The sequence below is a fragment of the Nerophis lumbriciformis genome, linkage group LG16, assembly GCF_033978685.3.
Source record: "Nerophis lumbriciformis linkage group LG16, RoL_Nlum_v2.1, whole genome shotgun sequence".
NCBI classification, from domain to species: domain Eukaryota; kingdom Metazoa; phylum Chordata; class Actinopteri; order Syngnathiformes; family Syngnathidae; genus Nerophis; species Nerophis lumbriciformis.
Window position 1 is genome coordinate 4,769,599 of NC_084563.2, and position 18,042 is coordinate 4,787,640.

Below are 18,042 nucleotides of genomic sequence, written 5' to 3' on the forward strand. Positions count from 1 at the left end.
TTTAATACTCTATTTTTATACACTGATTTTTAAAACACTATTTTAACCAACATTTTTGATTAAACACTCGCATTTGAACAATTTGCTGTATTTTCTACACTGAATTCATGTACGGTGAATTTTAAAACACTGCATTTAAACAAACTTACTTTTTAAAACACTAATTTAACAAACTGTATTTTAACACAAAACACAAAAAAATGTATAGACTGAATTTTAAAACACTGTATTTGTTTACACTAGTTGTTTATGCACTGAATTTTAAAACATTATTTAAAAAAAAAATTTTTTTTTAAACAGTGTATTTAAACAAACTGAATTTTAAAACACTATTTTTTAACAAACTTATTTTGTACACACTATATTTTGACAAACACATTTTTACACTTAGATATTTATGCACTGAATTTTAAAACACTGTATTTAAACAAACTTACTTTTTTAAAACACTATTTTAACAAAATGTATTTTAAAACACTGTAATTTTACACAAAAAATGTATAGACGGAATTTTAAAACACTGTATTTTGACCCACTGTATTTTGATACACTGTATATTAAAACACTCTATTTTTTTACACTGGTTGTTTATGCACTGAATTTTAAAACATTATTTAATAAAAAAATATTTTAAACAAACTGAATTTTAAAATACTATTTTTTAACAACCTAATTTTGTAAACACTGTATTTTGACAAACACATTTTTACACTTAGATATTTATGCACTGAATTTTAAAACACTGTAATTTTACACAAAAAATGTATAGACGGAATTTTAAAACACTGTAATTAAACAAACTTACTTTTTAAAACAACTGAATTTTAAAACTATTTTTTTTACAAACTGATTTTGTAAACACTGTATTTTAACAAACGCTCAGATTTGTATGCACTGAATTTTAAAACACTGCATTTAAACAAACTTACTTTTTAAAACACTTTTAATTTTTTTTATTTTAAAACACTGTATTTTTACACAAAAAAATGTATACACTGAATTTTGAAACACTGTATTTTTTAATTTGTATTCAAACAAACTTACTTTTCAAAACACTATTTCAACAAACAGTATTTTTAAATACTGTATTTTAACAAACTGAAGTTTAAAACACTATTTTTTAACAAAGTGATTTTTTTAAACCCTGTATTTTAACAAACTGTAATTAAAAAAAAAAGAAGATTTTTACACACAAAAAAATTGATTTTTTTATGCAGTGAATTTTAAAACCCTGTATTTTATAACAGATTTTTTTAAATACAGAAATTTAAAACACTGTATTTTAACAAACAGATTTTTAAAACACTATTTTTAACAGTGATTTTTTTAAACCCTGTATTTTCACAAACTGTCATTTAAATTTTTTTTGGATTTTTTTATGCAGTGAATTTTAAAACCCTGTATTTTAAAACATCCATCCATCCATCCATTTTCTACCGCTTATTCCCTTTGGGGTCGCGGGGGGCGCTGGAGCCTATAAACCCTGTATTTTCACAAACTGTCATTTAAAAAAAAAAATTATTTTTTATGCAGTGAATTTTAAAACCCTGTATTTTAAAACAGATTTTTTTTAAATACATAAAATTAAAACACTGTATTTTAAAACAGATTTTTTTTAAATACAGAAATTTAAAACACCTTATTTTAACAAACAGAATTTTAAAACACTATTTTTAACAGTGATTTTTTTTAAACCCTGTATTTTCACAAACTGTCATTTTAAATTTTTTTTGATTTTTTTATGCAGTGAATTTTAAAACCCTGTATTTTAAAACTCATTTTTTTAAATACAGAAATTTAAAATACTGTATTTTAACAAACAGAATTTTAAAACACTATTTTTAACAGTGATTTTTTTTAAACCCTGTATTTTCACAAACTGTCATTTTTTTTTAAAAATTGATTTTTTTATGCAGTGAATTTTAAAACCCTGTATTTTAAAACAGATTTTTTTAAATACAGAAATTTAAAACACTGTATTTTAAAACAGATTTTTTTTAAATACAGAAATTTAAAACACCTTATTTTAACAAACAGAATTTTAAAACACTATTTTTAACAGTGATTTTTTTAAACCCTGTATTTTCACAAACTGTCATTTTTTAAAAAAAATTGATTTTTTTATGCAGTGAATTTTAAAACCCTGTATTTTAAAACTCATTTTTTTAAATACAGAAATTTAAAATACTGTATTTTAACAAACAGAATTTTAAAACACTATTTTTAACAGTGATTTTTTTTAAACCCTGTATTTTCACAAACTGTCATTTTTAAAAAAAAAAATTGATTTTTTTTTATGCAGTGAATTTTAAAACCCTTTATTTTAAAACAGATTTTTTTAAATACAGGAATTGAAAACACTGTATTTTAAAACAGATTTTTTTAAAATACAGAAATTTAAAACGCCTTATTTTAACAAACAGAATTTTAAAACACTATTTTTAAAAGTGATTTTTTTTAAACCCTGTATTTTCACAAACTGTCATTTTTTTTTAAAATTTATTTTTTTATGCAGTGAATTTTAAAACCCTGTATTTTAAAACTCATTTTTTTAAATACAGAAATTTAAAACACTGTATTTTAACAAACAGAAATTTGAAACACTATTTTTAACAGTGAGTTTTTTTAAACCTTGTATTTTCACAAACTGTCATTTAAAAAAAAAAAGATTTTTTTTTTGCAGTGAATTTTAAAACCCTGTATTTTAAAACAGATTTTTTTTTTAAATACAGAAATTTAAAACACCTTATTTTAACAAACAGAATTTTAAAACACTATTTTTAACAGTGATTTTTTTTAAACCCTGTATTTTCACAAACTGTCATTTTTTTTTAAAAATTGATTTTTTTATGCAGTGAATTTTAAAACCCTGTATTTTAAAACTGATTTTTTTAAATACAGAAATTTAAAACACTGTATTTTAAAACAGATTTTTTTTAAATACAGAAATTTAAAACACCTTATTTTAACAAACATAATTTTAAAACACTATTTTTAACAGTGATTTTTTTAAAACCTTGTATTTTCACAAACTGTCATTTAAAAAAAAATATTTTTTTTTTATGCAGTGAATTTTAAAACCCTGTATTTTAAAACTCATTTTTTTAAATACAGAAATTTAAAACACTGCATATTAAAACAGATTTTTTTTAAATACAGAAATTTAAAACACTGTATTTTAACAAACAGAATTTTAAAACACTATTTTTAACAGTGATTTTTTTAAACCCTGTATTTTCACAAACTGTCATTTTAAATTTTTTTTGATTTTTTTATGCAGTGAATTTTAAAACCCTGTATTTTAAAACAAATTTTTTTAAATACAGAAATTTAAAACACTGTATTTTAAAACAGATTTTTTTTTAAATACAGAAATTTAAAACACCTTATTTTAACAGTGATTTTTTTAAACCCTGTATTTTCACAAACTGTCATTTTTTTTTAAAAAATTGATTTTTTTATGCAGTGAATTTTAAAACCCTGTATTTTAAAACTCATTTTTTTAAATACAGAAATTTAAAACACTGTATTTTAAAACAGATTTTTTTTAAATACAGAAATTTAAAACACTGTATTTTAAAACAGATTTTTTTTAAATACAGAAATTTAAAACACCTTATTTTAACAAACAGAATTTTAAAACACTATTTTTAACAGTGATTTTTTTAAACCCTGTATTTTCACAAACTGTCATTTTTTTTTTAAATTTATTTTTTTTATGCAGTGAATTTTAAAACCCTGTATTTTAAAACTCGTTTTTTTAAATACAGAAATATAAAATACTGTATTTTAACAAACAGAATTTTAAAACACTATTTTTAACAGTGATTTTTTTTAAACCCTGTATTTTCACAAACTGTCATTTTTTTAAAAAAAACAATTTTTTTTGCAGTGAATTTTAAAACCCTGTATTTTAAAACTCATTTTTTTATATACAGAAATTTAAAACACTATTTTAAAACAGATTTTTTTTTAAATACAGAAATTTAAAACACTGTATTTTAACAAACAGAATTTTAAAACACTATTTTTAACAGTGATTTTTTTAAACCCTGTATTTTCACAAACTGTCATTTTTTTTTAAAAATTGATTTTTTTATGCAGTGAATTTTAAAACCCTGTATTTTAAAACTGATTTTTTTAAATACAGAAATTTAAAACACTGTATTTTAAAACTGATTTTGTTTTTCAAATACAGACATTTAAAATACCTTATTTTAACAAACAGAATTTTAAAACACTATTTTTAACAGTGATTTTTTTTAAACCCTGTATTTTCACAAGCTGTCATTTTTTTTAAAAATTGATTTTTTATGCAGTGAATTTTAAAACCCTGTATTTTAAAACTCATTTTTTTATATACAGAAATTTAAAACACTGTATTTTAAAACAGATTTTTTTTAAATACAGAAATTTAAAACACCTTATTTTAACAAACAGAATTTTAAAACACTATTTTTAACAGTGATTTTTTTAAACCCTGTATTTTCACAAGCTGTCATTTAAAAAAAAACTTGATTTTTTATGCAGTGAATTTTAAAACCCTGTATTTTAAAACTAATTTTTTTATATACAGAAATTTAAAACACTGTATTTTAAAACAGATTTTTTTTAAATACAGACATTTAAAACACTGTATTTTAACAAACAGAATTTTAAAACACTATTTTTAACAGTGATTTTTTTAAACCCTGTATTTTCACAAACTGTCATTAAAAATTTTTTGGGATTTTTTTATGCAGTGAATTTTAAAACCCTGTATTTTAAAACTTATTTTTTTAATTACAGAAATTTAAAATACTGTATTTTTTAACAAACAGAATTTTAAAACACTATTTTTAACAGTGATTTTTTTAAACCCTGTATTTTCACAAACTGTCATTTTAAATTTTTTTTGATTTTTTTATGCAGTGAATTTTAAAACCCTGTATTTTAAAACAAATTTTTTTAAATACAGAAATTTAAAACACTGTATTTTAAAACAGATTTTTTTTAAATACAGAAATTTAAAACACCTTATTTTAACAAACAGAATTTTAAAACACTATTTTTAACAGTGATTTTTTTCAAACCCTGTATTTTCACAAACTGTCATTTTTTTTAAAAATTGATTTTTTTTATGCAGTGAATTTTAAAACCCTGTATTTTAAAACTCATTTTTTTAAATACAGAAATTTAAAATACTGTATTTTAACAAACAGAATTTTGAAACACTATTTTTAACAGTGATTTTTTTAAAACCTTGTATTTTCACAAACTGTCATTTTTTTTAAAAACAATTGATTTTTTTATGCAGTGAATTTTAAAACCCTGTATTTTAAAACTGATTTTTTTAAATACAGAAATTTAAAACACTGTATTTTAAAACTGATTTTTTTCAAATACAGAAATTTAAAACACCTTATTTTAACGAACAGAATTTTAAAACACTATTTTTAACAGTGATTTTTTTAAAACCTTGTATTTTCACAAACTGTCATTAAAAAAACAAACAAAACAAAAAACTTATGCAGTGAATTTTAAAACCCTGTATTTTAAAACTAATTTTTTTAAATACAGAAATTTAAAACACTGCATTTTAAAACAGATTTTTTTTAAATACAGAAATTTAAAACACTGTATTTTAACAAACAGAATTTTAAAACACTATTTTTAACAGTGATTTTTTTTAAACCCTGTATTTTCACAAACTGTCATTTAAAAAAAAAAAGATTTTTTATGCAGTGAATTTTAAAACCCTGTATTTTAAAACAGATTTTTTTAAATACAGAAATTTAAAACACTGTATTTTAACAAACAGAATTTTGAAACACTATTTTTAACAGTGATTTTTTTAAAACCTTGTATTTTCACAAACTGTCATTTTTTTAAAAACAATTGATTTTTTTATGCAGTGAATTTTAAAACCCTGTATTTTAAAACTGATTTTTTTAAATACAGAAATTTAAAACACTGTATTTTAAAACAGATTTTTTTCAAATACAGAAATTTAAAACACCTTATTTTAACAAACAGAATTTTAAAACACTATTTTTAACAGTGATTTTTTTAAACCCTGTATTTTCACAAGCTGTCATTTTTTTAAAAAAATTGATTTTTTATGCAGTGAATTTTAAAACCCTGTATTTCAAAACTGATTTTTTTAAATACAGAAATCTAAAACACTGTATTTTAAAACAGATTTTTTTTTAAATACAGAAATTTAAAACACCTTATTTTAACAAACAGAATTTTAAAACACTATTTTTAACAGTGATTTTTTTTAAACCCTGTAGTTTCACAAACGGTCATTTTTTTTTTTTAATTGATTTTTTATGCAGTGAATTTTAAAACCCTGTATTTTAAAACTCATTTTTTTAAATACAGAAATTTAAAATACTGTATTTTAACAAACATAATTTTAAAATACTATTTTTAACAGTGATTTTTTTTTAAACCCTGTATTTTCACAAACTGTCATTTTTTTTTTTAATTGATTTTTTTATGCAGTGAATTTTAAAACCCTGGATTTTAAAACTCGTTTTTTTATATACAGAAATTTAAAACACTATTTTAAAACAGATTTTTTTTTAAATACAGAAATTTAAAACACTGTATTTTAACAAACAGAATTTTAAAACACTATTTTTAACAGTGATTTTTTTAAACCCTGTATTTTCACAAACTGTCATTTTAAATTTATTTTTTATTTTTTTATGCAGTGAATTTTAAAACCCTGTATTTTAAAACAGATTTTTTTAAATACAGAAATTTAAAACACTGTATTTTAAAACAGATTTTTTTTAAATACAGAAATTTAAAACACCTTATTTTAACAAACAGAATTTTAAAACACTATTTTTAACAGTGATTTTTTTTAAACCCTGTATTTTCACAAACTGTCATTTTTTTTTTAAATTGATTTTTTTATGCAGTGAATTTTAAAACCCTGTATTTTAAAACTCATTTTTTTAAATACAGAAATTTAAAATACTGTATTTTAACAAACAGAATTTTAAAACACTATTTTTAACAGTGATTTTTTTTAAACCCTGTATTTTCAAACTGTCATTTTTTTTTTAAATTGATTTTTTATGCAGTGAATTTTAAAACCCTGTATTTTAAAACAGATTTTTTTAAATACAGAAATTTAAAACACTGTATTTTAAAACAGATTTTTTTCAAATACAGAAATTTAAAACACCTTATTTTAACAAACAGAATTTTAAAACACTATTTATAACAGTGATTTTTTTAAACCCTGTATTTTCACAAACTGTCAATTTAAAAAAAAATTTGATTTTTTTATGCAGTGAATTTTAAAACCCTGTATTTTAAAACAGATTTTTTTAAATACAGAAATTTAAAACACTGTATTTTAAAACAGATTTTTTTTAAATACAGAAATTTAAAACACCTTATTTTAACAAACAGAATTTTAAAACACCTTATTTTAACAAACAGAATTTTAAAACACTATTTTTAACAGTGATTTTTTTAAAACCTTGTATTTTCACAAACTGTCATTTAAAAAATATATATATTTTTTATGCAGTGAATTTTAAAACCCTGTATTTTAAAACTCTTTTTTTTTTAAATACAGAAATTTAAAACACTGCATTTTAAAACAGATTTTTTTTAAATACAGAAATTTAAAACACTGTATTTTAACAAACAGAATTTTAAAACACTATTTTTAACAGTGATTTTTTTTAAACCCTGTATTTTCACAAACTGTCATTTAAAAAAGAAATTGATTTTTTATGCAGTGAATTTTAAAACCCTGTATTTTAAAACTCATTTTTTTATATACAGAAATTTAAAACACTGTATTTTAAAACAGATTTTTTTTAAATACACAAATTTAAAACACTGTATTTTAACAAACAGAATTTTAAAACACTATTTTTAACAGTGATTTTTTTTAAACCTTGTATTTTCACAAACTGTCATTTTAAAAAAAAAAAAAGATTTTTTTATGCAGTGAATTTTAAAACCCTGTATTTTAAAACTCATTTTTTTAAATACAGAAATTTAAAACACTGTATTTTAAAACAGATTTTTTTCAAATACAGAAATTTAAAACACCTTATTTTAACAAACAGAATTTTAAAACACTATTTTTAACAGTGATTTTTTTTAAACCCTGTATTTTCACAAACTGTCATTTTTTTTAAAAAATTGATTTTTTATGCAGTGAATTTTAAAACCCTGTACTTTAAAACAGATTTTTTTAAATACAGAAATTTAAAACACTGTATTTTAAAACAGATGTTTTTTAAATACAGAAATTTAAAACACCTTATTTTAACAAACAGAATTTTAAAACACTATTTTTAACAGTGATTTTTTTTAAACCCTGTATTTTCACAAACTGTCATTTTTTTTTTAAATTGATTTTTTTATGCAGTGAATTTTAAAACCCTGTATTTTAAAACTAATTTTTTTAAATACAGAAATTTAAAATACTGTATTTTAACAAACAGAATTTTAAAACACTATTTTTAACAGTGATTTTTTTTAAAACCCTGTATTTTCACAAACTGTCATTTTTTTTTAAAAATTGATTTTTTTATGCAGTGAATTTTAAAACCCTGTATTTTAAAACTCAATTTTTTAAATACAGAAATCTAAAACACTGTATTTTAACACACATTTTGCTCACAAATTTTTATTCAATAATAAAAAAAAATCACTTCACAAAATTCAAACGAAAAAAAATTCAGTTACAATAAATTCAGCGTGAATAAAAAGCTCTTGTAATAAAAACAAGAGTAAGCAAATGGCCCCCGGGGGCCACACTTTGGACACTTAGACCCTAAAAACGGAGCGCTAAAAATGTGTTTTATCTGGAGTTTGTTTGCGAGAATGTTTGCGGGAACAACGACACCTCGGGTGTGGCGTTGCACCTCGGGTGTGGCGTTGCACCTCGGGTGTGGCCCCTGTGAAGACAGGAAGGACACTGGGATGTGACCTCATGGCTGCAAAGTCTCACACAATCCTCACTTTGATGCTTATTTACAGTCTGCTTGCTGAGTCCTCCCTCAGGGTCTCCAAATCCAGAACAGGGGCCAATGGGGGGGTGGGGGGGGGGTCCAGGACAGGAAGCTTACCCCCCCCCCAGCAGCACCTCCACACCCTCCAGATGAAAGCAAAGGGCACAGAGGAGCTTATCTGCTGTTGCTTTTAGCTTTACTCTCAAGCACGGGCTTCTGGAAATGTGTGGAGGAATTAGGGGACACATTTCCTTACGTCATCATTTATAATCCATCCCTCTTCTCAACGTGGTTTTCCCAAAGGAAGTGAAATAGACACATATCCAGAAAACACAGCACAAGTTTTTTCTCCTATTTTGACTTCATATACAATGTATACACAGAGAGAGAAGTATACTTAACAATTACACACACTTTAAGATGGCAAAAACGTTCAGTTCTTGTGGTTTGCAAGTCTGGACGTCTCTGCTTAGGCTGCTGCCCCCGCGACCTGATGAGTGGAAGAGGGTGGATGGATACGTTTGGCTCAAAAAAGTATTTGATAATAACAATAATAATAAAAGACATGCAATTAAATATTTAAAAAAAAGAAGTTTCAATGATATTGTTGCCTACTTTAAATGATTACTGGACAATTTAATCATTTACTCTTAAATTGAATTTTAAACAAATTAATTTACATTTACTGACTTACTTTGCATATAGTGAATTTTGGCCAGAAAAAAATGATAAAATATGTATATGTGTCTATATATATATATATGTTTTTTTTTATTCACTTTGAATGTATTTATCTTGTACTTTACTTTAGTTTTAATGTATCTATTATGTACTTTACTTCAGTAATAATGTATTTATCATTTACTTTATTTCAGTAGTACTGCATTTAACACATACTTTAATTCAGTATTAATGTATTTATCATGTACTTTACTTTAATTTTAATGTATTTATCATGTACTTTACTTTAATCTTAATGTATTTATTATGTACTTTAGCAGTAATGCATTTATCATTTACTTTACTTCAGCAGTACTGTATGTACTGAGTACTTTAATTCAGTAGTAATGTATTCATCATGTACTTTACTTAAGTCCTAATGTATTTATTATATACTTTACTTAAGTCTTAATGTGTTCATCGTGTACTTTACATTATTAGTAATGTATTCATCATTTACTTTACTTCAGTAGTACTGCATGTATTGTGTACTTTACTTCAGTAGTGCTGCATTTATCATGTACTTTAATTCACTAGTAATGTATTTATTATTTACTTCAGTACTACTGCATTTATCACAGACTTTAATTCGGTGGTAATGTATTCATCATGTACTTTACTTGAGTCTTAATGTATTTATTATGTACTTTACTTTAGTAGTAGTGTATTTATCATGCACTTTACTTGAGTCTTAATGTATTTATCATGTACTTTACTTTAGTAGTAATGTATTTATCATGCACTTTACTTGAGTCTTAATGTATTTATTATGTACTTTACTTTAGTAGTAATGTATTTATCATGCACTTTACTTGAGTCTTAATGTATTTATTATGTACTTTACTTTAGTAGTAATGTATTTATCGTGCACTTTACTTGAGTCTTAATGTATTTATTATGTACTTTACTTTAGTAGTAGTGTATTTATCATGCACTTTACTTGAGTCTTAATGTATTTATTATGTACTTTACTTTAGTAGTAATAGATTTATCATGCACTTTACTTGAGTCTTAATGTATTTATTATGTACTTTACTTTAGTAGTAATGTATTTATCATGCACTTTACTTGAGTCTTAATGTATTTATTATGTACTTTACTTTAGTAGTAATGTATTTATCATGTACTTTACTTGAGTCTTAATGTATTTATTATGTACTTTACTTTAGTAGTAATGTATTTATCATGCACTTTACTTAAGTCTTAATGTATTTATTATGTACTTTACTTTAGTAGTAATGTATTTATCATGCACTTTACTTGAGTCTTAATGTATTCATCATGTACTTTACTTTAGTAGTAATGTATTTATCATGCACTTTACTTGAGTCTTAATGTATTTATTATGTACTTTACTTTAGTAGTAATGTATTTATCATGTACTTTACTTGAGTCTTAATGTATTTATTATGTACTTTACTTTAGTAGTAATGTATTTATCATGCACTTTACTTGAGTCTTAATGTATTTATCATGTACTTTACTTCAGTAGTAATGTATTTATCATGTACTTTACTTGAGTCTTAATGTATTTATTATGTACTTTACTTTAGTAGTAATGTATTTATCATGTACTTTACTTGAGTCTTAATGTATTTATCATGTACTTTACTTCAGTAGTAATGTATTTATCATGTACTTTACTTGAGTCTTAATGTATTTATTATGTACTTTACTTTAGTAGTAATGTATTTATCATGTACTTTACTTGAGTCTTAATGTATTTATTATGTACTTTACTTTAGTAGTAATGTATTTATCATGCACTTTACTTGAGTCTTAATGTATTTATCATGTACTTTACTTCAGTAGTAATGTATTTATCATGTACTTTACTTGAGTCTTAATGTATTTATTATGTACTTTACTTTAGTAGTAATGTATTTATCATGCACTTTACTTAAGTCTTAATGTATTTATTATGTACTTTACTTTAGTAGTAATGTATTTATCATGCACTTTACTTGAGTCTTAATGTATTCATCATGTACTTTACTTTAGTAGTAATGTATTTATCATGCACTTTACTTGAGTCTTAATGTATTTATTATGTACTTTACTTTAGTAGTAATGTATTTATCATGTACTTTACTTGAGTCTTAATGTATTTATTATGTACTTTACTTTAGTAGTAATGTATTTATCATGCACTTTACTTGAGTCTTAATGTATTTATCATGTACTTTACTTCAGTAGTAATGTATTTATCATGTACTTTACTTGAGTCTTAATGTATTTATTATGTACTTTACTTTAGTAGTAATGTATTTATCATGTACTTTACTTGAGTCTTAATGTATTTATCATGTACTTTACTTCAGTAGTAATGTATTTATCATGTACTTTACTTGAGTCTTAATGTATTTATTATGTACTTTACTTTAGTAGTAATGTATTTATCATGTACTTTACTTGAGTCTTAATGTATTTATTATGTACTTTACTTTAGTAGTAATGTATTTATCATGCACTTTACTTGAGTCTTAATGTATTTATCATGTACTTTACTTCAGTAGTAATGTATTTATCATGTACTTTACTTGAGTCTTAATGTATTTATTATGTACTTTACTTTAGTAGTAATGTATTTATCATGTACTTTACTTGAGTCTTAATGTATTTATCATGTACTTTACTTCAGTAGTAATGTATTTATCATGTACTTTACTTGAGTCTTAATGTATTTATTATGTACTTTACTTTAGTAGTAATGTATTTATCATGTACTTTACTTGAGTCTTAATGTATTTATTATGTACTTTACTTCAGTAGTAATGTATTTATCATGCACTTTACTTAAGTCTTAATGTATTTATTATGTACTTTATTTTAGTAGTAATGTATTCATCATGCACTTTACTTGAGTCTTAATGTATTTATTATGTACTTTACTTTAGTAGTAATGTATTTATCATGCACTTTACTTAAGTCTTAATGTATTTATTATGTATTTTACTTTAGTAGTAATGGATTTATCATGCACTTTACTTGAGTCTTAATGTATTTATTATGTACTTTACTTTAGTAGTAATGTATTTATCATGCACTTTACTTGAGTCTTAATGTATTTATTATGTACTTTACTTCAGTAGTAATGTATTTATCATGCACTTTACTTGAGTCTTAATGTATTTATTATGTACTTTACTTTAGTAGTAATGTATTTATCATGCACTTTACTTGAGTCTTAATGTATTTATTATGTACTTTACTTTAGTAGTAATGTATTTATCATGCACTTTACTTGAGTCTTAATGTATTTATCATGTACTTTACTTTAGTAGTAATGTATTTATCATGTACTTTACTTGAGTCTTAATGTATTTATTATGTACTTTACTTCAGTAGTAATGTATTTATCATGTACTTTACTTGAGTCTTAATGTATTTATTATGTACTTTACTTTAGTAGTAATGTATTTATCATGCACTTTACTTGAGTCTTAATGTATTTATTATGTACTTTACTTTAGTAGTAATGTATTAATCATGTACTTTACTTGAGTCTTAATGTATTTATTATATACTTTACTTCAGTCTTAATGTATTTATTATGTACTTTAGTAGTAATGTATTTATCTTGTACTTTACTTGAGTCTTAACATATTTATCATGTACTTTACTTCAGTAGTAATGTATTTATTATGTACTTTAGTAGTAATGTATTTATCATGCACTTTACTTGAGTCTTAATGTATTTATTATGTACTTTACTTTAGTAGTAATGTATTCATCATGCACTTTACTTGAGTCTTAATGTATTTATTATGTACTTTACTTTATAAACTAACAATATACAAATCTAGATATGTATAAATGGTATTTATAGACAAATATGAACAATGTAACAATACATTATTGTAACAATCTCATGAACACAACAAAAAATCAAATATAAAAAAATGTTTGTATACATTTTTATGTACATACTATGTATTTATATAATCATTAAATAAATAAATATGAACATTATCACACTCTGGGATTGTGTCATTGCAGGTGCGCCTCATGTACTGAGGGGGCGCCACTCATACATACAAAGTTATAAAGTAGGGAGGGAACGAAGAAGAACGTAATGACGCCAGCTGGTACCAATTTCAAAATGACAAATATTGACGACATGAAGGCTGAAAGAGGACAGTTTGGATGTTAATCGTGTTCATGTCTGCGTAAGTACAATAATCACACTTATTAACTTTATAGTCACTCATTTGTTCCCATTATAAATCCCCCCCGCGACAACCAGCATTGTCATGCTAATGCTAAGCAGCTACACACGTTTACCATTGGAATGTACAAATTAAATAGCTCATTAAATATAAATAAATAGCTCATTAAATATAAACATCCTTCTTTGTCATGTTCATGAAGGAGCCAAATAAGCATTTATCTTCTTTTACTGGAGCGGCGAGGGCCACTTTGCTCCTCTGACGTCACATGTCGGGTCGCAGGAGAGCTGGTGACGTCATCTGGTCAGGTGAGTTGTTGCTTCCTTTGAGTTAATTACCTTCATAAACTAATTACCTTCATAAACTAATTACCTTCATAAACTAATTACCTTCATAAACTAATGACCTTCATAAACTAATTACCTTCATAAAGGTGATAAAAGTAGCTTGTGTTCCTCAGGAAGTGACACTTTACAGCCCCTTTAAAGTGACATGACAGCTTCTGGAATGTTCCCCTATTGTGTGTAAAGTACTGTATTTACTGTGGACATAAAATACCCCCAAAAAAGGGACAAGCGGTAGAAAATGGATGGATGGATGAAATACTACAATATTGTAGTTACTGTAAGTATAATGTACCGTATTTACTGTGTACATAAAATACTACAATATTGTGGTTGCTGTATGTATAGAGTACTGTATTTACTGTGTACATGAAATACTACAATATTTTAGTTACTGTATGTATAAAGTACCGTATTTACTGTGTACATAAAATACTACAATATTGTAGTTACTGTATGTATAACGTACTGTATTTACTGTGTACATAAAATACTACAATATTGTAGTTACTGTATGTATAAAGTACCGTATTTACTGTGTACATAAAATACTACAATATTGTAGTTACTGTATGTATAAAGTACCGTATTTACTGTGTACATAAAATACTACAATATTGTAGTTACTGTATGTATAAAGTACTGTATTTACTGTGTACATGAAATACAACAATACTTTAGTTACTGTATGTATAAAGTACCGTATTTACTGTGTACATAAAATACTACAATATTGTAGTTACTGTATGTATAATGTACTGTATTTACTGTGTACATAAAATACAATATTGTAGTTAAGGTACTGTATTTACTGTGTACATAAAATACTACATCATGTAGTTACTGTATGTATAAAGTACTGTATTTACTGTGTACATAAAATACTACAATATTGTAGTTACTGTATGTATAAAGTACTGTATTTACTGTGTACATAAAATACTACTATATTGTGGTAACTGTATGTATAAAGTACCGTATTTACTGTGTACATAAAATACTACAATATTGTGGTTGCTGTATGTATAAAGTACTGTATTTGCTGTGTACATAAAATACAATATTGTAGTTAAAGTACTGTATTTACTGTGTGCATAAAATACTACATCATGTAGTTACTGTATGTATAAAGTACCGTATTTGCTGTGTACATAAAATACTACAATATTGTAGTTACTGTATGTATAAAGTACTGTATTTACTGTGTACATAAAATACTACAATAATGTGGTTGCTGTATGTATAACGTACTGTAGTTACTGTATATATAAAGTTCTGTAGTTACTGTGTATATATAAAGGTACTGTAGTTACTGTATATATAAAGTACTGTAGTTACTGTATATATAAAGTACTGTAGTTACTGTATATATAAAGGTACTGTAGTTAGTATGTACATGGAGTACTGTAGTAAATATATATAAAGTACTGTAGTTACTATGGACATGAAGTACTGTAGTTACTGTATGTATAAAGTACTGTAGTTACTGTGTACATAAAATACTACAATATTGTAGTTACTGTATGTATAAAGTACTGTAGTTACTGTGTATATAAAGTACTGTAGTTACTGTATATATAAAGGTACTGTAATTAGTATGTACATGAAGTACTGTAGTTACTGTATATATAAAGTACTGTAGTTACTGTGTACATAAAATACTACAATATTGTAGTTACTGTATGTATAAAGTACTGTAGTTACTGTGTATATAAAGTACTGTAGTTACTGTATATATAAAGGTACTGTAGTTAGTATATACATGAAGTACTGTAGTTACTGTACATATAAAGCACTGTAGTTACTATGAACATGAAGTACTGTAGTTACTGTATATATAAAGTACTGTAGTTACTATGAACATGAAGTACTGTAGTTACTGTATATATAAAGGTACTGTAGTTACCTATAACATTTGCTTAAAAAGCTATCCTTGCGTTAGCATCCTGACAAGTAGCATTTGTCAAGTAACAAAATATTAGACGCTGAGGTGTGTACCTGCAAATTTGCAAAAAAAAAGCTAACATGCTAATGTTGGCATGTTAAAATACTAACGTCAAGTAACAAAATATATTATTCTGAGATGTATACCTGAAAAATGTGTTAAAAAAGTTAGCATGCTAATGTAAGCATACATCAAGTACCAAAATAGGACTCTATAACATTTGCTTAAAAAGCTATCCTTCTTGCGTTAGCATCCTGACAAGTAGCATTTGTCAAGTAACAAAATATTAGACTGTGAAGTGTATACCTGCAGAATTTGCAAAAACAAATAGCTAACGTGTTAAAATACTAACGTCAAGTAACAAAATATATTATTCTGCGATGTATACCTGAAAAAGTTAGCATGCCAATACCTATAACATTTGCTTTAAAAGCTATCCTTCTTGCGTTAGCATCCTGACAAGTAGCATTTGTCAATGAACAAAATGTTATACTATGAAGTGTATACCTGCAGAATGTGCCAAAAAAAAATAGCCAACATGTTAAAATACTAACGTCAAGTAACAAAATATATTATTCTGCGATGTATACCTGAAAATTTTGTTGAAAAAGTTAGCATGTCAATACCAATATTATTTGCTTTAAAAAGCTATTGTTGCGTTAGCATCCTGACAAGTAGCATTTGTCAAGTAACACATTAGACGCTGAGGTGTATACCTGCAAAATTTGCAAAAAAAACCTCCAGCTAACATGCTAATGTTGGCATGTTAAAATACTAACGTCAAGTAACAAAATATATTATTCTGCCATGTATACATGAAAAATGTGTTTAAAAAGTTACCATGCCAATACCGATAACATTTGCTTTAAAAAGCCATCCTCCTTGCGTTAGCAATCTGACAAGTAGCATTTGTCAAGTAACATATTAGACGCTGCAAAATTTGCAAAAAAAAAAATGCTAACATGCCAACGTCAAGTAACAAAATATATTATTCTGCCATGTATACCTGAAAAATGTGTTAAAAAAAAGTTAGCATGCTAATGTTAGCATACATGAAGTACCAAAATAGGACTCTAGTGTATACCTTTAACATTTGCTTAAAAAGCTATCCTTCTTGCGTTAGCATCCTGACAAGTAGCATTTGTCAATTAACAAAATAGTAGACTATGAAAAAAATTTGCAAAAAATATCTAACATGCTAAAATACTAACGTCAAGTAACAAAATATATTATTCTGCGATGTATACCTGAAAAATGTGTTAAAAAAAAGTTAGCATGCTAATGTTAGCATACATCAAGTAACCAAAATAGGACTCTGGTGTATACCTATAACATTTGCTTAAAAAGCTATCCTTCTTGCGTTTAGTAGCATTTGTCAAGTAACATATTAGATGCTGAGGTGTATACCTGCAAAATTTGCCAAAACAAAGCTACCATGCTAATGTTAAAATGCTAGCGACTATGCCGCGGGTTATTAAAAAAAATATCCAGGGGCTGCAAATGGGCCGCGGGCCGGCGTTTGGACACCCCTGTTGTAAATAAAGTCAACTTCTGCTGACGTTCCAATTCAGCGTTTCATCATTGTGGAGAAGGCCGCATAACGAGCGCCAGCCTTGAATGGTAATGACTCGGGCTAATCAACGGTCAGCCATTCTTCAAGCGCAGGTCACGCTCCCTCAGGAGGAAGTGCAGCGCTATCATCAATCTGCTTACAAGGGCCCCGTGACAAAGGACTGGAGGTCGTGGGCGGGGTTAAAAGTTTAGTGCACTGTAGGTGCCAAACGGAACATTCACCACCCCCAAGGGCCCCGCCTCCACCACCCATCGGCGCCATCTACATGTCAAAAGGCCTGGCTTGTTGAGTCGCTGTGTTCCACTTCCACACTCCC